Consider the following 27,883-nt stretch of genomic DNA (forward strand, 5'->3'; position numbering starts at 1 on the left):
TGTGAAAACAGATCTAAACTGAGATAACATAACTACTTAGTGGCAGAGTTATGTGACTCCAAAATCTATGCTTGTAAAAAAGTGTACTCTTCTATGAATTTAATGAATATTACTCTGCTGACCTCTAAAGGGACACCAACTATTTGGGGCACAAGATTAAATAATTAGTAAATCTACATTTTAGTTTGTATCTTGATTTTATTTGCTCATTTTATTTTTAATTTTTACCTTATAAGGAGAAAAAAAGTTAGTTTTATATTAATCAAGTCTCATCATAGTACAGCCATGACCACAACACCTCCAGTGGTCAAGCACCTCAGGCAAACCTACCAGACTTACATAGTTGGTTTCTGTCTCCAAACTCACCATCTTGATTCATGCTCCTCTATCTTCTATGTTTTTGTTTGTTTGTTTGTTTGTTTTGTTTTGTTTGTTTTACCTCTCTGATGTAAGCACATCCTCTGATTCAGCTGAATGATGTAGCTTCATTCTTTTAAGAAATAAGTACAACTGGAAATCTCTCATCTTCCTGTCATAAGCCCTACCTCCTTACCTGTATGTGAAACCTCTACTCCTTCTGCAAAGGATGAAAAGTCTGCCCTTGTCAACGACACTCTCATTTGATCCTGGACCCCAGTGACTCTTGCCTTTCAAAGATCTTCCTTTGGTGTTTATCCTCTTTCTCTCACATCCCATTAGTTTCTTCTTTTTACTGAATTGTTCCTGTTTCTGTATAGGCAGAGTTGTATCTTTCACCTTGAAAAAAATCCTCCCTTTAGCCTTCATTTGTCTTCAGCTAATATGATTAATCAGGCTTCCCTGGCAGCTCAGATGGTAAAGAATCTACCTACTATGTGGAGACCTGGTTGCAATTCCTGGGTTGGGAAGATTCCCTGGAGGAGAGCATGGCAACCCACTCCAGTATTCCTGCATGGAGAATCCCCATGGACAGCGGTGCTTGGTAAGCTACAGTCCATGGGGTGGCAAAGAGTCAGAATCAACTGAGCTACTAAGCACACAATGTGCTTAAAACCCTGATCTTCATTGCAAAATTCTGTAATAACTATCACCACCCACTCTTTCATCAATCCACTCCCATGAGGCTTGTGTTACTACCAGTGCTTTCAGACCATGCCTAATAAAATGGCCAGTGAAGTCCATTTCCCAAAACCAGTCATCACTCCTGCTGACAGTGACTTCTGAGAGACACAGGACACAGCTGACCACTCCGTTCTTTCTGAAGCATGTTCTTCTCTTAGCCTCCATGATATCCCCTTTTCTCTTACGTGATACTCATTGTCTCTTCTGGCTTCTCCACTGGGAGCTTTAAATGTTGAATTTCTTGTGGGTTCTTCCATTTACACACACTTGTTAGCCAATTTAATGGCTTTGAATACTCTCAATTTTCTCTAGCCCCGCTTTTCTCCAGAATCCACTCACCTACTTAACATATCATTTGCAAGTCTAATAAATGTTTCAAGCTTAATTGTTTTTCTTCCTGTTCTTCATCTGACTTTCTCACCTCAGTAAATAAAATCAATATCCTCTGAGTTACTTAAGTTATTCTTGATTCATCTCTTGTCTTCTTTCTCCATATCCAGTATATCCATCAGAATGCTTCTTTGTTCCACCTCCAAAATATATTCTGCCTAATACTCTCGATCATTACCATTGTTACCTGAAGCCAACATGATGAACTACTGCTGTGGGTCCCTCAGTATCCTTTGCTTGTCTTCTCTACAAGTGACTTTTTTCATTCACCCATTTAATTTCTTCAATATTGTCAAATAAATTATTTCTTCAAGCTGCAGAGCAGATACACTCCACCATGTAAATATTAGTTCTTATTCAATGAATAATTCAGGTGCAGATATCTTTATAGATGTTTCATGATTCTATAGCTAATTTACAAAGTACTCAAAGAAACTAAGGCCTGAAAGAACACAAAACCAAGGGTCTGAATCTTTTATTCTTGGGGAAATAGATTTAGGTTTCCAATATTTTACAAACAAATGACATTTTCACTACAGTTTCTTTGCCATGTAAAATTGAGAAGCAAGTTGATGCTAATGGTTTCTACTTAAAGGCCAAGAACATAGGCCACTGACTGTAATGAATCTTGGTGCATTACCACGACTGTGAATAAACAAACAGCTAGCCACCACTTCTTCAATTGTACATTCCTCTTGTTTCATTTGGTTTTTAAAAAACCAGGTGACAATATCAATCTCTTTATTTTCATGGTTGCAAATGACTATAAGACTCATTGTTACTGTTTATAAATAACAATTTTTATAAATATATTATCTAACTTGTAGGTGAGAAAAGCTGCTTGTCTTGTGAGTTGAATAGGAGAGGAAATTCAGGGTATACACTCTCTCTAAATGTGTTTCTTCAGTTAATATTCTTGTTTTGCTTCCTGACACATCTTTTGATTGATGTCAAATCAATGACCTTTAATGAATAAGAGGGCACAAGAGACTGAATAATTTTGAGATAAGCCAAAAAATAAATAAATAAATAAAATATTTGTATGAGGGAATTGGATTCTAAAAATAGTAAGAAACAGAAACTTGGTACTGAATTTGGTTATGGGATGGAGATTGGGTGACAGGAATTCTGAAGTTGATCCCGGTAGCATCTTCATTCACTCATAAGTCTGTGGATCTAGGAGGGTTTTCAGAGGCTCCTGTCTAACCCATGCTCCTCTTTGGCTGTGCTCACACATGTCTAGGCATCCCTGTTCATGCATTCTGTGGTCTTTTGCTTGTTCATTTCTCAGTTCTTTGTTTCATCCTCTTTCCTGACCTCCTTATCTTCCCCATGCCCTGGACATAACAAAATTAAATTAAATTATTCCTCTATTTACTCAGTTTAAAAAAATCATAGGAAGGAACGTGGGGAAGGAGAAAGCATTACCAGAGTGAACTATCAAGTGACAGCACCTCTAAAATGTATAATGAAAAGCACTTTAAAGAGTTTATTTGATTCTCTAAAATTGAATTTTGGTTTCAGTTCCCTGGTGAAACCAGGGAAGCAGCTTCCCTGGTGGTTCAGACGGTAAAGCAATGCAATGCAGGAGACCTGGGTCCAATCCCTTGGTCAGGAAGGTCCCCTGGAGAAGGAAATGTCAACCCACTCCAGTGCCCTTGTCTGGAAAATCCCATGGACCAAGGAGCCTGGTAGGCTACAGTCCATGGGGTCTCAGAGTTGGACTCGACTGAGCAACTTCACTTTTCAATTCCCTAACAGTATACCTATTAACTGAGGAAAACGTCTATGGCTCTCAGCAAACGGGCTAACTGGAAGGCAAATATTTATTAAGTAGTGTGCATATATTTTATGAAAGAACAAATTCAACTCCATATTAGGCCTGTTTCTTTTACTTTAATCTTTGTAAGCTGTTGTTTTTGCTACAAGAATGTGCATTGCCTGTAGCCTGAAATAAACAGTTGAGCCGATTCTCAAGGCTCTGACCTTTAAAGGTATAACACTTTCCATTCAGATAGGGATAAAAAGTTGTACAATAGTGAATAACATTTGCCTTGCTGGAGATTTACAGTGACATTGTGATGAGTCCTAGACAGATGCAAGAACAAAGGATTTCAGCACTAAGAAGTTTGCTGCAACAAAGCACACCTCTTCCCCATTTAGTATTATAAAAAGGCTGAATTCTAACTTAGGATATTTCCTTGGGACACTAGTCTGCCATCTTCTTGGTCTGCTGGCTTTCCAAATACAGTTTCTATTTCTTGGCCTAAGAAGTCTCTTGATTTATTGGCCTGTCATTCAGTGAGCAGTAATAGCCTGGACTCAGTAACACACTGCTTAGACTAACAGAAGAATTCCTTTGAAAATCTGCTGATAATTAAATGAATTTAATATATCGAAGGCTACATACAATATAACACACACAACATTTATGACTATTTTAATTCTCTATTATTTAGTATTTAAAGTGAAGTTGCTCAGTCATGTCTGATCTGTAACCCCATAGACTGTAGCCTACCAGGTTTCTCCAACCATGGGATTTTCCAGGCAAGAGTACCAGAGTGGGTTGCCATTTCCTTCTCTAGGGGATTGTTTGACCCAGGGATCAAATCCACGTCTCCCATATTTCAGGCAAATGCTTTATCCTCTGAGCCACTATATTTACTTTTTTACTATATCAGTTCAGTTCAGTTCAGTCGCTCAGTCGTGTCTCACTCTTTGCGACCCCATGAATCGCAGCACGCCAGGCCTCTCTTTCCAACACCAACTCCCGGAGTTCACTCAGACTCATGTCCATCGAGTCAGTGATGCCATCCAGCCATCTCATCCTCTGTCATCCTCTTCTCCTCCTGCCCCCAATCCCTCCCAGCATAAAAGTCTTTTCCAATTAGTCAACTCTTCGCATGAGGTCGCCAAAGTACTGGAGTTTCAGCTTTAGCATCATTCCTTCCAAAGAAATCCCAGGGCTGATCTCCTTCAGAATGGACTGGTTGGATCTCCTTGCAGTCCAAGGGACTCTCAAGAGTCTTCTCCAACACCACAGTTCAAAAGCATCAATTCTTCACTACTCAGCTTTCTTTACAGTCCAACTCTCACATCCATACATGACCACTAGAAAAACCATAGCCTTGACTAGATGGACCTTTGTTGGCAAAGTAATGTCTCTGCTTTTGAATATGCTATCTAGGTTGGCCATAACTTTCCTTCCAAGGAGTAAACGTCTTTTAATTTCATGGCTGCAGTCACCATCTGCAGTTATTTTGGAGCCGCCCCCCCCCCCCCAAAAAATAAAGTCTGACACTGTTTCCACTGTTTCCCCATCTATTTCCCATGAAGTGATTGGATTGGATGCCATGATCTTCGTTTTCTGAATGCTGAGTTTTAAGCCAACTTTTTCACTCTTCTCTTTCACTTTCATGAAGAGGATTTTGAGTTCCTCTCCACTTTCTGCCATAAGGGTGGTGTCATCTGCATATCTGAGGTTATTGATATTTCTCCTGGCAATCTTGATTCCAGCTTTCACTTCTTCCAGCCCAGTGTTTCTCATGATGTACTCTGCATATAAGTTAAATAATCAGGGTGACAATATACAGACTTGATGTACTTCTTTTCCTATTTGGAACCAGTCTGTTGTTCCATGTCCAATTCTAACTGTTGCTTCCTGACCTGCATACAAATTTCTCAAGAGGCATGTCAGGTGGTCTGGTATTCCCATCTCTTTCAGAATTTTCCACAGTTGATTGTGATCCACACAGTCAAAGGCTTTGGCATAGTTGATAAAGCAGAAATAGATGCTTTTCTGGAACTCTCTTGCTTTTGCCATGATCCAGCAGATGTTGGCAATTTGGCCTCTGGTTCCTCTGCCTTTTCCAAAACCAGCTTGAACATCTGGAAGTTCACGGTTCACATATTGCTGAAGCCTGGCTTGGAGAATTTTGAGCATTACTTTACTACCGTGTGAGATGAGTGCAATTTTGCAGTAGTTTGAGAATTCTTTGGCATTGCTTTTCTTTGGGATTAGATTGAAAACTGACCTTTTCCAGACCTGTGCCACTGCTGGGTTTTCCAAATTTTTTGGCATATTGAGTGCATCACTTTCACAGCATCATCTTTTAGAATTTGAAATAGCTCAACTGTAATTCCATCACTTCCTCTAGCTTTGTTTGTAGTGATGCTTCCTAAGGCCCGCTTGACTTCACATTCCAGGATGTCTGACTCTAGGTTTCAGATCACATCATCATGATTATCTGGGCTGTAAAGTTCTTTTTTGCACAGTTCTTCCATGTATTCTTACCACCTCTTCTTAGTATCTTCTGCTTCTGTTAGGTCCATACCATTTCTGTTCTTTATCGAGCCCATCTTTGCATGAAATGTTCCCTTGATATATCTAATTTTCTTGAAGACATCTCTAGTCTTTCCCATTCTATTGTTTTCCTCTATTTCTTTGCATTGATCGCTGAGGAAGGCTTTATTATCTCTCCTTGCTATTCTTTGAAACTCTGCATTCAAATGAGTATATCTTCCCTTTTCTCCTTTTCCTTTTGCTTCCCTTCTAGTCACAGCTATTTGTAAGGCCTCCTCAGGCTCCATTTTGTCTTCTTGCGTTTCTTTTCCTTGGGGATGATCTTGATCACTGCCTCCGGTACAATGTCACGAATCTCCATCCATAGTTCTTCAGACACTCTATCGATCTAATCCCCTTGAATCTATTTGTCACTTCCACTTTATAATCATAAGGGATTTAATTTAGGTCATACCTGAATGGTCTAGTGGTTTTCCATACTTTATTCAATCTAAGTCTGAATTTGACAATAAGGAGCTCATTAGCTGAACCACAGTCAGCTCCGGGTCTTGTTTTTTCTGATTGTATACAGGTTCTCCATCTTTGGCTGGAAAGGAAAAATCTGTGTGGAAACCCTCTAACTAATGTCACATTCCAAATCCCCTCATTAGGCCTTTACAGACAGAGGGAGGAAGCCCTCAGCTAGTCAGGTCAGGAATTCAGACAATAAAATTTTCATGTGTTAGTAAACAGAGAAAATTTTTCTTTGTGCAAGAATATCATTCTTGTAGATTTTGTGTCTTTTACAGGCTTTTCCTATTTGATTGGGTTGTTAAAATGAAAACAAGTCTTCCCCAGCTTGTGAGGATGTTCTAAAACAAAGCCAGGGATCAGGAGAATGGAAAGGGCTTATAATATCTAGGCGGGCTTTCATCTAGCGCAGGTATCGAGTTAGAGTGGAAATGAGGAGATCAGGTCCTCATGGCAACCTAAGAGTCAGGGACTGCAGTCTGGCTAGTAATAAAATATTTATGTGCCTGGAGGACATCATCTTTGTTTTAAATACTCCTAGGGGAACTTACAGCTATGTTACCAAAACAAATTTGGGTTTGCTGACCTGAACACAGTAAAGTCAATCTACTGACATGGATGAAGGTAGGATTCTGCTGTCATGTCATGGGAGACACAAGTACCCAAAATATGCTGTAGAAAGTAAATGCATATTTGCAGGCAGCAGGAAGTAATTAATTAAAAGATGCTCGTTCCTTGGAAGAAAACCTATGATAAACATAGACAACATATTAAAAGCAGAGACATTACTTTGCCAGCAAAATTCTGTCTAGTCAAAGCTATGGTTTTTCCAGTAGTCTGTATGGATGTGAGAGTTGGACTATAAAGAAGGCTGAACACCGAAGAATTGATGCTTTTGAAGTGTGGTGTTGGTAAACACTTTTGAGAGTCCCTTAGACTGCAAGGAGATCCAACCAGTCCATTCTAAAGGAAATCAGTCCTGAATATTCATTGGAAGGGCTTATTCTGATGCTGAAACTCCAATACTTTGGCCACCTGATGCAAAGAGCCGACTTATTGAAAAAGACCCTGGTGTTAGGAAATATTGAAGGCAGGAGGATAAGGGGACGACAGAGGATGAGATGGTTGGATGGCATCACTGACTCAATGGACATGAGTTGAACAAGCTCCAGGAGTTGGTGATGGACAGGCAGGTCTGGTGTGCTGCTGTCCATGAGGTCACAAAGAGTCAAACCCAACTGAGTGACTGAACTGAATTGAACTGAAGAAGTAATAGTCCTTGAGTGTACTGAGTGTGTCATTACCTAGGAGACCTTAATCTTTCTGACATATCACATTAAAAAAATATAAAACAAAATAAAACAGGATACAAACTTGTTATGGAAAAATCAAAGTTATCAGTATTAAAAGGGCCAACCAGTCCATTCTGAAGGAGATCAGCCCTGGGATTTCTTTGGAAGGAATGATGCTAAAGCTGAAACTCCAGTACTTTGGCCACTTCATGTGAAGAGTTGACGCATTGGAAAAGATTCTAATGCTGGGAGGGATTGGGGGCAGGAGGAGAAGGAGAAGGGGATGACAGAGGATGAGATGGCTGGATGGCATCACTGACTCGATGGACGTGAGTCTGAGTGAACTCCGGGAGTTGGTGATGGACAGGGAGGCCTGGAATGCTGTGATTCATGGGGTTGCAAAGAGTCGGACACGACTGAGTGACTGATCTGAACTTAATATCTTGCCCTCTATGTGTTCTCTTGGACTATCACTATGGATTTTCTGCTATTTAATTCCTAAAATTAAGTTTTGTTTGAATCACATCTGACCTTGGGGTACTCAGAGCCTCAGGGCTCTCCACTTTTAAAGTAGTTCAGCTGCTGAAATGTAATACCCACCATGGAGGGGAAAAAAAGCCTCCCAGGACTGAGTGTTCCTGTGGAAGGATTTACAAACTCTCACACAGGGACAGTCTAACCCAAATTTCATCCAATTTAACTTGACTGCTTAAAGGGCCAACTTTTTTTTATAATGTTGCAACTCAAACCGATTGCACATCTCTTTTAGGACTGAACTGCTTTCTTTACAACTTGCTATTTTTCATGTGTACAAAGCTATAGATCAGATACCAAGACACTCATAACACTAAAGGGAGCTTAATTTAACATCAAAAGAAAATTCACAGCAAGAGAAAATAAAAGCAGTGAGCAATCAAAAGCACAGAGGCTAGATCTAGACATTTCTCAGGAGTAAACTAAAGAGGCTTAATGCCTTGAAGATAGTGTACCAAATTAAGGAGGGAGAAGAAAAAGTTTTATCTAAGTTAAAAGAGAAATGCCTTCTTTGTTAACCTCCAATTCTGCATTCAGTATATCCTAAGGACAGGCATTCCACTGGAGCAAATCTTTGTTCTTCTTTCCTTTTCTTGATTTATGTTAACCAGGTTTTTGTGATCTCATGGCATGTTATAGGGCTTCCCCAGTGGCTCAGCAGTGAAGAATCTGCCTGCAAATGCAGGAGACCCAGGTTCAATCCCTGGGCCAGGAAGATCCCCTGGAGGAGGAAATGGCAACCCACTTCAGTATTCTTGACAGTATAATCTCATGGACAGAAGATCCTGGCTAGCTACAGTTCATGAGTTTGCAAAGAGCCAGACGCGACTGAAACAACTGAGCATGCATGCATATGGCATGTTATGGGGCAGGCCTCTGAGGCATCCTTTCATGGGTGGACATGGAGACATGGTTTGGAAGAGGAATGGCAACTTGGAGTATGATCATCTCTATGGCCTTAATCTCACAAGAAGAGTGTTCTGTTGGTGAAGCCAGAAGAATCATCAAGCACTTAATATATGTTGAGTCTATAGCAATTTGGTCAGTGTCCTCCTTTGAGTCTCTAATGGCCTTGGTCCATCTTATTACTCAACCCTTTGCTTGGTTTGAGCCATTGGAGACCTGACATGGCACAGTGGAACCATGCTAATGAGAATAACACAAGGCACTGAAACTAACAAGATCTTTTACATTTAAAAGATTTCTTGCAATCTCTGATTATGCTTGCTGTTTGTGGGTCATATATGTTCCAAGGTCTAGGGTTTAAAAATAATCACACATTTTCCAAATAACCATTTGGGTGTTGAGAATTCTGATAGAAATCCCAATGGATATTTATGCACATTACTTAGGTTGCTGTGAGAATTCCATGAGCTTGTGGTCTTTCCAGTACCATAGCAACAATTCCAGGCATGGCTGCTCCTCAGCACAGTCAGCAAAACAGCACATTCAGTGGTTTCTTATGAGATTTAGTGGCTGAGAAAGAGTCTGACCAAGGCCTGCATGTGCACATGCTAAGTCACTTCAGTTGTATCTGACTGATAAGGTCTATACTTGACAAATTATATTGTGAGTGGTACTAATAATATGGACAGTAACTGAACTCTGCTAAAAGCACTTTCCCTCTTCCTAAAAACAAATTTGTGTTTGGTTTTGCAAGTCCAACAAATGGCCTTTGTTATTATTTATATCCATACTCGTGAAACATACTTTATGATGTTAAGATAAAAGGGATCTTCTTATATTTCATTTAAAATGTTAGTTCCATAAATGATTAAACTTTTACTGAAATAGGAGAGAGGTCCATTGATGTAATTGTCTGGATATTAGAATTATTTATTTAATTTGCTCCCCTTTCCTGAGAGTAATATTCTGAAACAAAGCAAAACAAACCCAAACTAAATCCAACCAAAACAAGACAAAATTAACCCTGTGGCAATAACAAATAGCTAACATTTGGGCACCCTTTCTATTTTCATAAAGAAAACTAAGCATCCTACTGAATATCTTGATAAACTCTGTGAGGTATTATTACTTCTATTTTGCGGATACAGAAACTGAGGCTCAAAGAAATTCTGTACGCTATAAAAGCTACAGAGAAATTTAAAGGTAGGATGTGAGCCCAGGTCTACCAGACTCCAAAGCCTATTTTACAAACCACCTTCCCTCTTTTTCCAGGTACTGTGAATCTGTCATTGTATACCCAGTGACTGGCATAGAGCCTGATGCTTTAGGTATATGAAAGTGAAAAGTGAAAGTGAAGTCATTCAGTCGTGTCTGACTCTGTGACCCCATGGACTGTGGCCTACCAGGCTCCTCTGTCCATGGGATTTTCCAGACAAGAGTACTGGAGTGGGCTGCCATTTCCTTCTCCAGAGGATCTTCCTGACCAGGGATCAAGCCCGGGTCTCCCGCACTGTAAGCAGACGCTTTACCATCTGAGCCACCAGGGACCTGTGGTTTAGGCATATGGGAAATGCCTAAAGTGACTTGATCCTACTCCATATAGATATTCAGTTTGTTGAAGAGTTTCCCCCAGCTCACCTAGGCACTTTAAATTACATTTGGGATTCTTTTTAAAGAGTAAGAATTCCAGGAATTCAAACCCAATGACCCTATAAGTTTGGTACATAGAGCAGTCTTAGTTGGGGACTTAATCCATGCAGTCACATGACAAGCTGGCAAATAGGAGAAGTGAGGGGCATTTTGCTGAAGGATTGGAGTGAAGTGAGTAAGCAGGGAGAGGAAATGGATAAATTTGTTGTTGCCTCAGAGGTTAATGGAAAATAGTTGTGCTTTGCTGAGCATAACTCACTGCATAAGAGATGTAGCAAAGTTGGTTAACAAGGTCACTCAGCTCTGGGGAGATTTTTGATCTATGCTCAATCAAATCCTTTCACCTGAAGTGGTTGGTCAGACCTTGTGAGTGGAGTCAACCAAATTAGTCACCCAAAATTCAAGTGCCTGGACTGCACTTTCTTAAGATTTAATTCCTGTCACTGTCACACCCAGGAATGGCACCTCATAATTGGGTGTAACTAGTAATGCCCAGAGGCTCCTCTGTGATAAGCCTCAGAGGACAACTATCTATCTTGTTTAGATTCAGATTATTCTCTGGGGAAAGACATTTGTGACAGCAGAAGGAGCCAGCTTTGGAAAGTCAGAAAATAAGAAGGGCTCCTACACTGTATTACTTTCTAGATAAACAGACAAAAAAGGCATGATTTAAAATATATATATATGGAAAACATAAACATATGGTTAAGAATTAACTGTCATTAAGGAGCAGAGTGCCCTGGCCCAATTCTGAGCCACTATGACTGTGTGGTGCTTCTACCAGAGTCCAGAGTAATGGGCTATTTCTGTTGTTCAGTTACTAAGTTGTATCCCACTCTTTGCCACCACTTGGACTGCAGCCAGGCTTCCCTGTCCTTTACTATCTCCTGGAGTTTGCTCAAACTCATGCCCACTGAGTAATGGGGAGAGATGTAAAAAACACTCAGTCATAGTGATGTTGCATTATTTGCTGTCAGCTCCCTGGAAATCCTTTAACCTACCTATTTATTATTATGATATTATGATAGAGAACTGTGATGACATGTCTTGTCTGTGTATGTGTTAGTCTCTCTATCATTTCAGATTCTTTGTGACTGCATGGACCATAACTCACCAGATCCTTGACTCCTCTGTTCATGGAACTCTCTAGACAAGAATATTGGAGTGGGTTGCCATTCCCTTCTCCAGGGGATCTTTCTGACCTAGGGATGGAACCTGGGTCTCATGTATTGCAGGTAGATTTTTTTTACCAGGGAAGCCTGATGACATACCTTGTTGATTCTATTTCTTCATGTATTATAGAACACTGACTACACACAATGTTGCAAAAAAAAAAAAAAGGACTTGTTTCTGTAGCATTAGATCTATTGACTGCATATGGGGCAACCCAATTCTTCAATAGCTGTTGCCACCATCTTGGCTGAAGAATTGGGTTTAATTACATACTTCTGACCTGAACTATGGAGACAGTATTGTAACTGGTGTTCCCAACTTTTATCTCCCATGCCAATTATTCCTACTCATGCTGAAATGTGAATCATAACTTTGCCTGTAACATGTTTTCTGCATGTAACATTTGTATACCTCCCTAATTCCTACAGAATGAAATCTAAAAATCTTAACACAATTCCCCAGTTATTTGTCCTGTACATTTAACTATTCTGCAGTGAAATTTAGATGCTTTTTCTGTGTGTAACAAATACTTTTCTTTCTTATTTTTATCTGTGCTTTTACTGTCTCCTGAAATTCTTATTTACCCTATCTTGAGTACATTCTTTCCATCTTTAAGACTATCTTTTTTATGAAGTTTTCTGATGCTCTCAAAAAGGTTTATTTTCTTTCCTTTGAACTTATGTACTTAGCACTCTCATGACAATTATCCTTACAATTTATTTTTTATTCTTTATTTATTCTATCTTTATTCTATCTGTTCTGTTTATTCTATCTTTATTATTTATTATAAATTTATACCATCCTCTAATCAGATTGCAAGTAACAGGAAGTTAGAGTTTATGTCCTATCTTTGTTTTGCATATAGTAAGATCTTAGTTGAAATGTACTGTTCTCTTGCTAAGAAGACTAATTTAATTGTTCCTCTAAGTCTCTACTTGTTTCATTTTCATCTTCAGAGCAATGATACTCTGAGCAATCTTCAGAGTATCATTGATGATAATCTAGTATCTGTAAGTTGTTTTCAATAGTATATTAAATATTGATGTCTATCCAGTGATCTTTTCTAATGTTAGAAAGAACATTAAAGCTCTTGGGAACAGATTATATTTGTACCTGAATTCTCCCCTACTTTTGATTTGCTTTGTCTTCAAAAGAATTAGCCCTACTTGATTATTTATAATATTTCAAACTACTTGAAATGTTATTCTACAAAACTAGTTAAACATTATGCTTTGTTGAAAATGATAAATCAAACCAATTTTCCTGTAATTTTACATATATTACTCTGGGAGGAACTAGAAAATGGGACTGTATCCAGTCACACTTCTACATTTCATTTGCTGCTGTTTTCATTGATGTTTTAATTATCAGCAGTCTCTTCCAGCATTTAAATACTCCAGAGTGAAACTGAATCTGTGAATTACAGTAGTCTGCAACTATACTGAGACTCCTCTGAAGAACTGTCGCATTTCAAATGGAATTGAAATAAAAATTAATTTTAGAGGCAGTCATGTTTCAGTAGAATACACAGGGCAAGAGCTTGTTAAATGTTCAATGGGTTCTTCTGTAATACCTCATTCTCTCAGGTTTACTAGCCTGAATTTTAAAAACACATCTCAGAACTACAATAAAGTTTCGAGTAGAAACATAAATTGGAATTAATCTTAATTTTAAAATTACTGTTCAAAATTACTTTATCAGCTTAAAAACAATGATTCAAGCTCTCCCTGTGCTATGCTGTGCTGCACTTAGTCAGTCAGTTGTGTCCAACTCTTGGCTACCTCATGGACTGGAGCCCACCAGGTACCTCTGTCCATGGGGTTTCTCCAGGCAAGAATACTGGAGTCATTTGCCATGCCCTCCCCCAGGGGATCTTCCCAAACCAGGATTGAACCCAGATATCCCAAATTGTAGGTGGATTCTTTACTGTCTGAGCCACCAGGGAAGCCCCAAGCTTTCCATATAAACTCTTAAATATCTAATATTGTTTTCTGTCTTGTAGAAACAACAAAAACTATTCGTTATATGAAATTACTAACTTGCTTAACTCATCTGTGATTATATTTTATTTTGCCACTTTTGTAATCCAGACACTTTTAGGGCTGTCTAGGACAACTAATTATTTTGAAGAAACAGAAAAGAAAAAAAAAATCATTGTTAAGCATAGACTAGATACCACTATTTTTAGACTAAGCAAGCTCTCTGAATTACAGCTTGACAGTGAGTCTATTTTTTTATATTTGTAGTTACCATAAAGAAAAAAAGATTATATATATATATTTCTGATGATGTTAGAACTTGTGTATTTGCCAGCCTAGTGAAGTTTTGAAGTGTTGTCATAACAGACTTTTTGTAAACTCAAATTCCATTATCACTTTACCCTTTACTGGAATATAGCAGAAAAATTAATGACCTTTGAAATAAACATGAACTAATTTTAGAACAGCTTCTACCTGCTCTAGAAACTTTGAGACTTTCTGCAGGAACAGTGTCTAGAGACCAGGGCTAGCTGGTGTAATAGTTATCCACTCAGGATGCCAGGCACTCTTAGTGGGTGTTGGCTACCTGACAGCCATGTGATACTGTAGTGTGCAGAAGGTTTGGGAATGTGTTCAGGGACATTGTTTCAAAATTGTTAGTATCACAAGGTAGATCTTAGAAGTAGTAAGTAGAGGTTACCATAAGACCTTCCCTTTGAGAAAACTCACAGACCACCGATACTGGAGATGTGCATCAAGATCTTAACAGAAAAATCCCATTAAGAGAGGAGCCTGGTGGGCTCCATGGGGTGCAAAAGTTGGACACAACTTAGTGACTAAACAACAAAATACAGCATAATGATTTGATTTTCATATATGGTGAAAAATGACCACCACAATAAGTGAACACCCATCACCATAAATAGCTACAATTTTTGTTCTTGTGATTAGGACTACTTGAGATCTACTTTCCTAAAAATTTCAAATATACAATACAGTGTTATTAAATATGGTCAATTTTCTATATATTTTAGTCTGATGTTTCATTTAATTACAACTGGAAGTTTATACCTTTTGATCCACTAATCATTTAATTCTAGCTCCCTCCCACCCCCTGCCTTTGGGAACTACCAATCTGTTTTCAGTACTTATGAGCTTGATTTTTTTTTGTTTGCTTGTTTGTTTGTCTTTGGATTATACATACAAATGATATCACACAGTGCTTGTCTTTCTCTTATTTAATTTAGCATAACACCCTCAATGTGCTTTCATGTTGTTGTAAATGGCAAGATTTCATTCTCTTTTTATGTCTGAATGATATTACACCATGTACACAGACATATGCTTATAGATGTCTATATGTAGATATCCCACACCCAAGGTAAGAGAAACCCAAGTAAGACGGTAGGTGTTGCAAGAGGGCATCAGAGGGCAGACACACTGAAACCATACTCACAGAAAACTAGTCAGTCTAATCACACTAGGACCACAGCCTTGTCTAGCTCAATGAAACTAAGTCATGCCCGTGGGGCAACTCAAGACAGGTGGGTCATGGTGAAGATATTTGACAGAATGTGGTCCACTGGAGAAGGGAATGGCAAACCACTTCAGTATTCTTGCCTTGAGAGCCCCATGAACAGTATGAAAAGGCAAAATGATAGGATACTGAAAGAGAAACTTCCCAGGTCAGTAGGTGCCCAATATGCTACTGGAGATCAGTGGAGAAATAACTCCAGAAAGAAGGAAGGGATGGAGTCAAAGCAAAAACGATACCCAGCTGTGGATGTGACTGGTGATAGAAGCAAGGTCTGATGCTGTAAAGAGCAATATTGCATAGGAACCTGGAATGTTAGGTCCATGAATCAAGGCAAATTGGTAATGGTCAAACAAGACATGGCAAGAGTGAATGTCAACATTCTAGGAATCAGCGAACTGAAATGGACTGGAATAGGTGAATTTAACTCAGATGACCATTATATCTACTACTGCGGACAGGATTCCCTCAGAAGAAATGGAGTAGCCATCATGGTCAACAAAAGAGTCTGAAATGCAGTACTTGGATGCAATCTCAAAAATGACAGAATAATCCTTGTTTGTTTCCAAAGCAAACCATTCAATATCACAGTAATCCAAGTCTATGCCCCAACCAGTAACACTGAAGAAGCTGAAGTTGAATGGTTCTATGAAGACCTACAAGACCTTTTAGAACTAACACCCAAAAAAGATGTCCTTTTCATTATAGGGGACTGGAATGCAAAAGGAGGAAGTCAAGAAACACCTGGAGTAACAGGCAGCTTTGGACTTGGAATACGGAATGAAGCAGGGCAAAGACTAATAGAGTTTTACCAAGAAAATGCACTGGTCATAACAAACACTCTTTTCCAACAACACAAGAGAAGACTCTATACATAGACATCACCAGATGGTCAACACCGAAATCAGATTGAATATATTCTTTGCAGCCAAAGATGGAGAAGCTCTATACAGTCAGCAAAAACAAGACCAGGAGTTGACTGTGGCTCAGACTATGAACACTTTATTGCCAAATTCAGACTTAAATTGAAGAAAGTAGGGAAAACCAGTAGACCATTCATATATGACCTAAATCAAATCCCTTATGATTATACAGTGGAAATGAGAAATAGATTTAAGGGCCTAGATTTGATAGATAGAGTGCCTGATGAACTATGGAATGAGGTTCGTGACATTGTACAGGAGACAGGGACTAAGACCATTCCCATAGAAAAGAAATTCAAAAAAGCAAAATGGCTGTCTGGGGAGGCCTTACAAATAGCTGTGAAAAGAAGAGAAGCGAAAAGCGAAGGAGAAAAGGAAAGATATAAACATCTGAATGCAGAGTTCCAAAGAATAGCAAGAAGAGATAAGAAAGCCTTCCTCAGCAATCAATGAAAAGAAATCGAAGAAAACAACAGAATGGTAAAGACTAGGGATCTCTTCAAGAAAATCAGAGATACCAAAGGAACATTTCATGCAAAGATGAGCTCGATAAAGGACAGAAATGGTATGGACCTAAGAGAAGAGAAGATATTAAGAAGAGATGGCAAGAATACACAGAAGAACTGTACAACAAAAGATCTTCGTGACCCAGATAATCACAATGGTGTGATCACTGACCTAGAGAGAGACATCCTGGAATGTGAAGTCAAGTGGGCCTTAGAAAGCATCACTACAAACAAAGCTAGTGGAGGTGATGGAATTCCAGTTGAACTATTCCAAATCCTGAAAGATGATTGCTGTGAAAGTGCTGCACTCAATATACCAGCAAATCTGGAAAACTCAGCAGTGGCCACAGGACTGGAACAGGTCAGTTTTCATTCCAATCCCAAACAAAGGCAATGCCAAAGAATGCTCAAACTACTGAATGATTGAACTCATCTCACACGCTAGTAAAGTAATGCTCAAAATTCTCCAAGCCAGGCTTCAGCAATATGTGAACCGTGAACTTCCAGATATTCAAGCTGGTTTTAGAAAAGGCAGAGGAACCAGACATCAAATTGCCAACATCCGCTGGATCATGGAAAAAGCAAGAGAGTTCCAGAAAAACATCTCTTTCTGCTTTATTGATTATGCCAAAGCCTTTGACTGTGTGGATCACAATAACCTTGGAAAATTATAAAAGAGATGGGAATACCAGACCACCTGATCTGCCTCTTGAGAAATCTGTATGCAGGTCAGGAAGCAACAGTTAGAACTGGACATGGAACAACAGACTGGTTCCAAATAGGAAAAGGAGTTCGTCAAGGCTGTATATTGTCACCCTGTTTATTTAACTTACATGCAGAATACATCATGAGAAACGCTGGACTGGAAGAAACACAAACTGGAATCAAGATTGCTGGGAGAAATCTCAATAACCTCAGATATGCAGATGACACCACCCTTATAGCAGAAAGTGAAGAGGAACTCAAAATCCTCTTGATGAAAGTGAAAGTGGAGAGTGAAAAAGTTGGCTTAAAACCCAACATTCAGAAAACGAAGATCATGGCATCCGGTCCCACCACTTCATGGGAAAAAGATGGGAAACAGTGGAAACCGTGTCAGATTTATTTTTCTGGGCTCCAAAATCACTACAGATGGTGACTGCACCCATGAAATTAAAAGACGCTTACTCCTTGGAAGGAAAGTTATGACCAACCTAGATAGCATATTGAAAAGCAGAGACATTACTTTGCCAACAAAGGTCCGCCTAGTCAAGGCTATGGTTTTTCCTGTGGTCATGTATGGATGTGAGAGTTGGACTGTGAAGAAGGCTGAGCGCTGAAGAATTGATGCTTTTGAACTGTGGTGTTGGAGAAGACTCTTGAGAGCCCCTTGGACTGCAAGGAGATCCAAGCAACCCATTCTGAAGGAGATCAGCCCTGGGATGTCTTTGGAAGGAATGATGCTAAAGCTGAAACTCCAGTACTTTGGCCACCTCATGCAAAGAGTTGACTCATTGGAAAAGACTCTGATGCTGGGAGGGATTGGGGGCAAGAGGAGAAGGGGATGACAGAGGATGAGATGGCTGGATGTCATCACTGACTCGATGGACGTGAGTCTGAGAGAACTCCGGGAGTTGGTGATGGACAGGGAGGCCTGGCGTGCTGCGATCCATGGCGTCGCAAAGAATCGGACATGACTGAGCCACTGATCTGATCTGATATGTAGATATTACTTTTTTTAAATTCAGTCATTGACTGACAGATACTTGTCCATACTTCAGCTGTTGCAAATTATGTTAAAATAAAATAGTGGTACATTTACCTTTCAAATTAGCATTTTCTTTGGAAAAATATAAGAAGTGGAATTTCTGGATAATATGGTAATTCTATCTTTTTGATTTGATAAATGTCTGTTCTATTTTCCATAGTAACTGCACCAGTTTATATTCCCACCAACAGTCCACAAGTGTTCCCTTTGGTCCATATCCTTATCAAACTTGTTATTTCTTGCTTTTTGGATAACAGCCATTCTAAAAGTTGAGCAATGATTTCTCATTGTCAGTTTGACTGTCAGTTCCAAGATTATTTATAATAGGAGCATCTATTCATGTACCTCTTAGATAAATAATGATTGAGTATTTGTTTTAAAAACCAATTACTTATTTCAGTTGCTATAAAATTATAAAACATGCATAGTTGGCAATGTTTCAGTGTACAGAAAACAATCTCAACTTTTTTTTTTTTTATAAAAATCATACTATTCTTTAAGTATATTGAAAGTAATTTGATCTTTCTGGTGATCAAAGCTAAACCAGATTAGATCTGATAGACAGACTGTCTAAAGAAATATGGAAGGAAGTTCATGACATTGTACAGAAGGCAGGGATCAAGAAGATCCCCAAGAAAAAGAAATTCAAAAAAGCAAAACAGTTGTCTGAGGAGGCCTTACAAATAGCTGAGAAAAGAAGAGAAGCCAAAGGCAAAGGAGAAAATGAAAGATATACCCATTTGAATGTAGAGTTCCAAAGAGTAGCAAGGAGAGATAAGAAAGCCTTCCTTAGTGATCAATACAAAGAAATAGAGGAAAACAATAGAAAGGGAAAGTCTAGAGATCTCTTCAAGAAAATTAGAGATGAGAAAGGAACATTTCATGCAAAGATGGGCCCAATAAAGGACAGAAATGGTATGGACCTAACAGAAGCAGAAGATAAGAAGAGGTGGTAAGAATACACAGAAGAACTGTACAAAAAAGATCTTCACAACCCAGAAAATCAGTTATATGATCACTCACCTAGAGTCAGACATCCTGGAATGTGGTCAAGTGGACCTTAGGAAGGATTACTATGAACAAAGCTAGTGGAGGTGATGGAATTTCAGTTGAGCTATTTCAACTTCTAAAAGATGATGCTGTGAAATTGCTGCACTCAATATGACAGCAAATTTGGAAAACTCAATAGTGGCCACAGGACTGGAAAAGATCAGTTTTCATTCTAATCCCAAAGAAAGGCAATGTCAAAGAATGCTGAAACTATCACACTATTCCACTATCTCACAAACTAGTAAAATCATGCTCAAAATTCTCCAAGCCAGGCTGCAACAGTACATGAACCATGAACTTCCAGATGTTCAAGCTGTATTCAGAGCTGTATTCAAGCTGTATTCAGCAGAGGAACCAGAGATCAAATTGCCAACATCCATGGGATCACCAAAAAGGCAAGAGAGATCCAGAAAAACATCTACTTCTGCTTTATTGATTATGCCAAAGCCTTTCACGGTGTGGATCACAACAAACTCTGGAAAATTCTTAAAGAGATGAGATTACCAGACTGCCTGACCTACTTCCTGAGAAATCTGTATGCAGATCAAGAAGCAACAGTTAGAACTGGACTTGGACCAACAGAGTGGTTCCAAATAGGGGAAGGTGTATGTCAAGGCTGTATATTATTACCCTGTTTATTTAACTTATATGCAGAGTACATCATGAGAAATTTTGGGCTGGATGAAATGCAAGCTGAAGTCAAGATTGCCAGGAGAAATATCAATAACCTCAGATACGCAGAGGACACCACCCTTATGGCAGAAAGTGAAGAAAAACTAAAGAGCCTCTTAATGAAAGTGAAAGAGGAGACTGAAAAAATTGGCTTAAAGCTCAACATCCAAAAAATTAAGATAATGGCATTCAGTCCCATCACTTCACGGCAAACAGATGGAAAAACAGTGCAGACAGTGAGAGGCTTTATTTTTCTGGGCTCCAAAATCACTTCAGATGGTGAATGGAGCCAAGAAACTAAAAGACTCTTGCTCCTTGGGGAAAAAAAAAGAAAAAAGTTATGACCAACCTAGACAGTATATTAAAAAGCATAAAGATTACTTTGCCAACAAAGGTTCATTTCGTCAAAGCTATGGTTTTTCCAGTAGTCATGTATGGATGTGAAAGTTGGACTATAAAGAAAGCTAAAAACTGAAGAATTGATCCTTTTGTACTGTGGTATTGGAGAAGACCCTTGGACAGCAAGGAGATCCAACCAGTCCATTCTAAAGGAAATCAGTCCTGAATATTCTTTGGAAGGACTGATGCTGAAGCTGAAGCTCTAATACTTTGACCCATTGATGCAAAGAACTGACTCATATGTAAAGACCCTGATGTTTAGGAAATATGAAAGGTTGGAGGAGAAGGGAATGACACAGGATGAGATGGTTGGATGATATCACAGGACATCACATCAATGAACATGAGTTTGAGTAAATTCTGGGAGTCAGTGATGTACAGGGAGGCCTCGCATGCTGCAGCTAATGGGGTCTCAAAAAGTAGGACACGACTGAGTGACTGAACTGAATTGAACTGAAGCTAAAAATTCATGGAAAAAAGATAACATTGTAAACACCAGCATATCACAAAGTGAATAGTGGATAAAAATTGTTTATTTCACTGTATTTTTGTTCATAAACATTTCATATAGATTTCTCTGGGTTAGTTCTATGTTAAAAAGACTTTTGCTTGTTCATATTTTGGTCAGAGATCTAGGGGAAAATAAAGTGAAACTCTCTATGGTGTAGCTAAAGAGAGTTTGCTGTTCAGTTGTTAAGTCATGTCTGATTGTTTGTGATCCCATGGACTGATGCATGCCAAGTTTCCCTGTACTTAACTGCCTCCCAGAGTTTGCTAAAACTCATGTCCATTGAGTTGGTAATTCTATTGAACCATCTCATCCTCTGCTGCCCCCTATTCCTCCTGCCCTCAATCTTTCCCAGCATCAGGGTTATTTCCAATGTGTTAGCTCTTTGCATCAGGTGGCCGAAGTATTGGAGATTCAGCTTCAGCATCAGTCCTTCTAATGAATATCCAGGGTTGATTTCCTTTGGAATTGATTTGTTTGATCTCCTTGTTGTCCAAGAGACTCTCAAGAGTCTTTTCCAGCAACACAATTCAAAAACATCAATTCTTTGGCAGTCTACTTTATGGTCCAACTTTCACATCTGTACATGACTACAGAAAACAAACAAACAAACACAGCTTTGATTATGCAGACCTTTGTTGGCAAAGTGATGTCTCTGCTTTTTAACATGCTGTCTAGGTTTGTCATATCTTTTCTTCCAAGGGGGGAGTGCTTTTTAATTTTTTGGCAACTGTCACCATCTGCAGTGATTTTGGAGCCCAATAAAAGAAAATCAGTCACTGTTTCCAATTTTTTCCCATCCATTTTCCATGAAGTGATGGGGTTGGGTGCTGTGATCTTCATTTTTTGAATGCTGAGTTTTAAGTTAGATTTTTCACTCTCCTCTTTCACCTTCATCAAGAGGTTCTTTATTTTCTCTTCATTTTCTGCCAGTAGAGTGCATACTTGAGGTTGTTGATATTTTTCCCTGCAATCTTGACTCCAGTTTGTAATTCATCCAGTTCAGCATTTCATATGATGTACTATGCTTATAAGTTAAATAAGCAGGGTGACAATATACAGCCTTGATGTACTTGTCTTTCCTAGTTTTAAACCAGTCCATTGTTCCACGTCTGGTTCTAACTGTTGCTTCTTGACCTGCATACTGGTTTTTCAAGAGACAGGTAAGGTGGTCTGGTATTCCCACTTCTTTAGGAAGATAATTTAATGAAGGCATATTTTTAAAGCCGTGAACAGCGTTAAGTAGCCAATAAAAAAACTTAATAGTAACTGTGGGCAACTATTACTGTCTTCAACCTGATGAGGAAACAAAGGGAGCTTTTTACTGGAACCATGCAGAGCTGTGGTTGCAAGAAATGATGTAGCTACTGTCAATTGTGTTGGCACAGAGGGAGCCAGGAGAAGAAATGCACTCTCATTTCCAACAATATTCCAGTATCCTGCTGTGTCCTCCATTGGACAAATAAAAATCCATTGGACAAACCTAACCAGAAGTCAGAGGCAAAGGAATCAGTTGATACTATTCTGAGGGTCAGCTTTCTGGAGCACAGATCAGGGTGGCAATGGGTAGAGTATGGATCAGTTAGGGAAAACAGAAATGCCAGCACATCTACTATATTACAAATCTTTTAAATACTGACAATGGTCTTATTCATTCACATGAATTAGTAGAAAATCTGGCAAAAAATCTCAAAACCTTAAAAATTCCTATTTTAAGAGTGTGTTATAAGAAAGTGGCATGAAAAAGAGTTTTTCAGTCATATCCACTCTTTGCAATCTCATGGACTGTAACCCAGTAGTCTCCTCTGTGTATAGAATTCTCTAGGCAAGAATACTGGATTGGGTAGACATTCCCTTCTCCAGGGTATCTTCCTTACTCAGGGACCAAACACAAGTCCCCTGCATTGCATTGTATAGTTGATACTGCTCTTGAAGGACTCATGAACAAACTCACTCATTCTAAGTCCAACCATCGAGGCAGCAGCTTCAAAAGCATCTGTGTCATATGTGGAGTTCATTGTCTAATTTCAGGGCATGTGCTAGAGGCACCAAGATGTGGTAGAACTTTTTCCAGAAATAGAAATATGGTGGGTGCCATTTTTAAAATATTCCTTCCACCTAGCTTGCCCAGCTATTTTTGTTACTCTTCATCAAACTGACATCATGCCTTATCCCAACATTCTCCTGAGAACCTTTCCCACTCAACCTATCCACCCCAGCCAGCCTCTCCAAAGCAGTTTCTGCTTCACCCTACCTGAAATGAAGCCACAGCTGGCAACCCTTCAAAGCAGCTCCAGCTTTGATGGGCCAGCCATGCACACCAGAGGCCAGTCTAGCACATCAACATGCCTGAAACAGTTGTAGCCAGACTGTTCAGCCAGGCAATTCAGGTGCCAGCCCCACACCTCTGGGGTATGTGCAGTGGTCACAGCCAAGTTATGCAGCTAACTGAGCCAGGGTCCAGCCCCCTCTTCCATCAGCACACCTATAGCAATCGTAGCCAAAACACAACAGGAGAGTGTGCACAACCTTCACAGAGGATACTCCTGGACACCTAGATTTGTTGATCAGAGGGGATTGTGTCATTGAGTCCCACAAGATATGTTCTTCATAAGGCCACTGTTTCAAGATTGGGAGATGTAATTGATACATCTAATATATAGAAACAAACAGAACTAGGCAAAATGAGGATACACAGGAATACCTTTCAAATAAAAGAACAAGATAAAATTTCAGAAAAAGATTCAACCAAAAAAAGATAATATACCAATCAAAACAAAGTGATTTATACAAAACAACCAACTAAGACTAAATAATACAATAAGTGAAATGAAAACTATACTAGAGGGACTCAAAAGCAGATTAGAGGATACAGAAGAATAAATCATTAATCTGGAAGAGATAGTGGAAATCAATCAGAGCACAAAAGGAAAAAAGAGTGGGGAAAAAGATGGATCTTTGAGATAATATGAAGATAATATGAAGCACACTAACATTTGCATTATAGGAATCCTAGAAGGAGAAAATAGAGATAAAGGGACGTAAACCCTATTTAAAGAAATAACGTCTGGAAACATGCTTAACCTAGCAAAGGAAATGGATATAAAAATCCAGAGAGCATTGAGAGTGCCAAACAAGATGAACTCATAGAGACACAAGCTGAGACTCATGATAACTGAAATTTAAATCTAAAGACTAAAATTTAAAAGCTGTAGGAGGAAAACAGTTATGCACAAAAGAATGGCCATAACAGTATAGACTGATATTTTCATCAGAAACCATAGGGACCAGATGGATCTGATACAATACATTCAAAGTGATGAAAGGAAAAAGAAACACTTATAATCAAGAATGCTCAACCCAGCAAGATTATCATCAGAACCGAAGGAAGATATTTTTCCCAGACAAACAAAATCAAGAGGAGTTCATCATCACTAAACTGGCCTTATAAGAAATGTTAAAAGAATTTCAGTTCAGTTCAATCACTCAGTCGTGTCTGACTCTGCAATCCCATAGACTACAGCACACCAGGCTTCCCTGTCCATCACCAACTCCTGGAGCTTGCTCAAACTCCTGTGAATTGAATCAGTGATGACATCCAACCATCTCATCCTCTGTAATTCCCTTCTCCTCCTGCCTTCAATCTTTCCCAGCATCAGGGGCTTTTCCAATGAGTCAGTTCTTCACATCAGGTGGCCAGAGTATTGGAGTTTCAGCTTCAGCATCAGTCCCTCCAATGAATATTCAGAACTGATTTCCTTTAGGATGGACTGGTTGGATCTCCTTGCACTCCAAGGGACTCTCAAGAGTCGTCTCCAATACCACACTTCAAAAGCATAAATCCTTCAGCACTCAGCTTTCTTTACAGTCCAACTCTCATATCCATACATGACTACTGGAAAAACCAGTGCTTTGACTAGATGGACTTTTGTTGGCAAAGTAATGTCTTTGCTTTGTAATAGGCTTTCTAGATAAGTCATAGCTTTTCTTCAAAAAAGCAAGCGTCTTTTAATTTCATGGCTGCAGTTACCATCTGCAGTGATTTTGGAGCCCCTCCACACCCACTCCCCCCCCCCAAAAAAAAAAAATCTGTCACTGTTTCCACTGTTTCACCATCTATCTGCCATGAAGTAATGGGACTGGATGCCATGATCTTAGTTCATGAATACTGAGTTTTAAGCCAACTTTTTCACTCTCCTCTTTCACTTTCCTCAAGAGGCTCTTTAGTTCTTCTTCACTTTCTGCCATAAGGGTGGTGTCATCTGCTTATCTCAGGTTATAAAAGAACTTATTCACGTGAGAAACAAAAGGCCCAGATAGAAATAAGAAAATTATCAAAGAAACAATCTCATTGTTAAAAGCAAACATGTCATAAATGTAGGGAATCAATCATCTATAAAGCTAGTGTAAAGGTTTAAAGACAATAGTAATAAAGTTGAGGTATGGAAGATGGCAGAGGAGTAAAATGGGGAGATTCCCAGTGTCCTCACAAATACATAAAAAACTTATCAAGATATGGAACAACTACTACAAAGCAGCCTGTAGGTGACAGCAGAAGACCTCAGGCCTTCAGAGGGCAGGCTAACCTCCCTGGAATGAGGTAGAAGAAAGGATGGAGACATAAAAAAGTGAAAAGTTGGAAAACTAATGGATGGGAGCTTGTGCTGCAAGGGAGGGAAGGAGTCCTGAAGCAGGAAGAATCCTCATGCACTGAGAAGCTCACTCACAGGTAGGCCTAAATGGGGAGCTGTGGAATCTTGGAAAACTGGGCAAAACAAGGACTTAGAGGGCAGAAAACAGAAAGTTGCATGTCTCAGACCATAAAGAGCTCACAGACTGTGGCACTGACCAGGGAACTGAGAGAAGTCCACAGAAGCTGGGGTGCTGAGAGAGGTGTAGCACACAAACCTCTCCAGTGCTCACAAAGTTCATGGCATAGAGAGCAGACCTGGGGGGCCTAGAAAGGCATGACATGCAAAATTTTCCAGCCCACAGATATCTCGTGGTACAGAGGGTGGACTCGGGGAGCTGAAAGAAGAACATGCAATCCCTGTGACATAGAGGTCAGGCCAATGAGCTGAGACAAGTGTACCCAAGCCCCATGAAACAGAGGGTGAGCTCAGGAGGCTGAGAGAGGCCCACACAAGTCTCTGCAATGCAGAGAGCAGGGTTGAGGAGCCAAGAAAAGATCCATACAAGCTCCTAAATAGCAAGGTTCAGCCTTCAGTTCAGGGAGGTACCAGGGAACAGAAACACCAGGAAAGATTCCAGGAACAAGTAGGGGGCTGATAGTGGTGAAGATATGCTGAGAGGGCCACTTTGTTGCAGCTGCAGAAACAGACATGTATAACACTGCCAAAGCCAGAAGATCTGCCCAAAGACTGAACCCATAGACATCTCAAAACTGGACACTGCACTGTCCTTCAGAGAGATGAGATACAGCTCAATCAACCAGAACACAGGCACAAGCTGCCTCAAACCAGGAAAATATCACAGGACAGTAATCCAACTCCATGCCCAGGGGCACTCTACAAACAAAACCTTGAGAAGTTTTTTCTTCTTTTTTCTTCTAAATCGCACTGTTTATTCCCCCTACATATTTGTACCTTCACATTCACCTTTTGCAGTGCTGTACAGTTTTCTTCTTTTTCTTATAATTTTTTTTTTTTTAAGATCAAAAGATCTTTTTTTCCGTTTCACCTTTTTCTGTGATTTTTGTGACTTTGTTTTTGATATATTTGACTGTATTTCTTATACATCTTTCTCAGCTTCAGCTATTCCTGAATATACATAAATCCTATTCACATGTCTATTTATCTTTGCTTTTATATATTTTTATCTCTTTTTAAACCTTGTTTTCCATTCCTTTCTTTTCTTTTTTATCTCCTTTTCCTCTTTTTTCTTTTCTTTTTCCTACACGCTTTCTTTTTTCACCATGTAAGCTAAATTGTTGAGATTTCGTTACTACACTCCACAGGTGACACTCTGCTCAGGCTCAGTTTTCCACATTGAGCACTAATTAGCTCTGCTTTTAATTGGTTAATATTGCATTTAGTTTTCCTTGTTCACCAAGTCAATCTCCTGTACTCTTTTCTTTAGATAACTTTAGTTATAACTGTGTGTGTGGAAGTGTGTGTATATGCCCCATTATCTCCGTAATTATCTATTTGATCTGCTTGGTCTCTGCCCACTAGAACACAGGCACAAGTCACCCCTAACAAGAAGTCAAACCACTAAGCCAACCTTTCCCTCCAAGGGCAAAAACCGAAAGGGAAAAGGAATACAACCTTAAAGTCTGGGGAAAGGAGACCTCAAGTCGAGCAAGTGAAAAAAAGAAAAGAAAAGAAAAGACATATAAATATAGCACAAATGAAAGAACAAGATAGAAACTCACAAGACCAAATAAACAAAGAGGAAATAACAATCTACCTGAAAGATAATTAAGAATAATGATAGTAAATATGTTCTGAAGACTTGAAAATAGAATGGAGAAAATACAAGAAACAATTAACACAGTTAATACAATCATCACAGACATAGAAGAAATAAAGAATAAGCAAACAGAAAAGAATAACACAATTACTGAAATTAAAAATGTTCTACAAGGAACTAGTTCACAGTAATCCAAGTCTATGTCCCCAAGCATTCATGCCAAAGAAGCTGAAGTTGAACTATTCTATGAAGATCTACAAGACCTTCTAGAACT

The sequence above is a fragment of the Bubalus bubalis genome, chromosome 7, assembly GCF_019923935.1.
Source record: "Bubalus bubalis isolate 160015118507 breed Murrah chromosome 7, NDDB_SH_1, whole genome shotgun sequence".
NCBI lineage: Eukaryota > Metazoa > Chordata > Mammalia > Artiodactyla > Bovidae > Bubalus > Bubalus bubalis.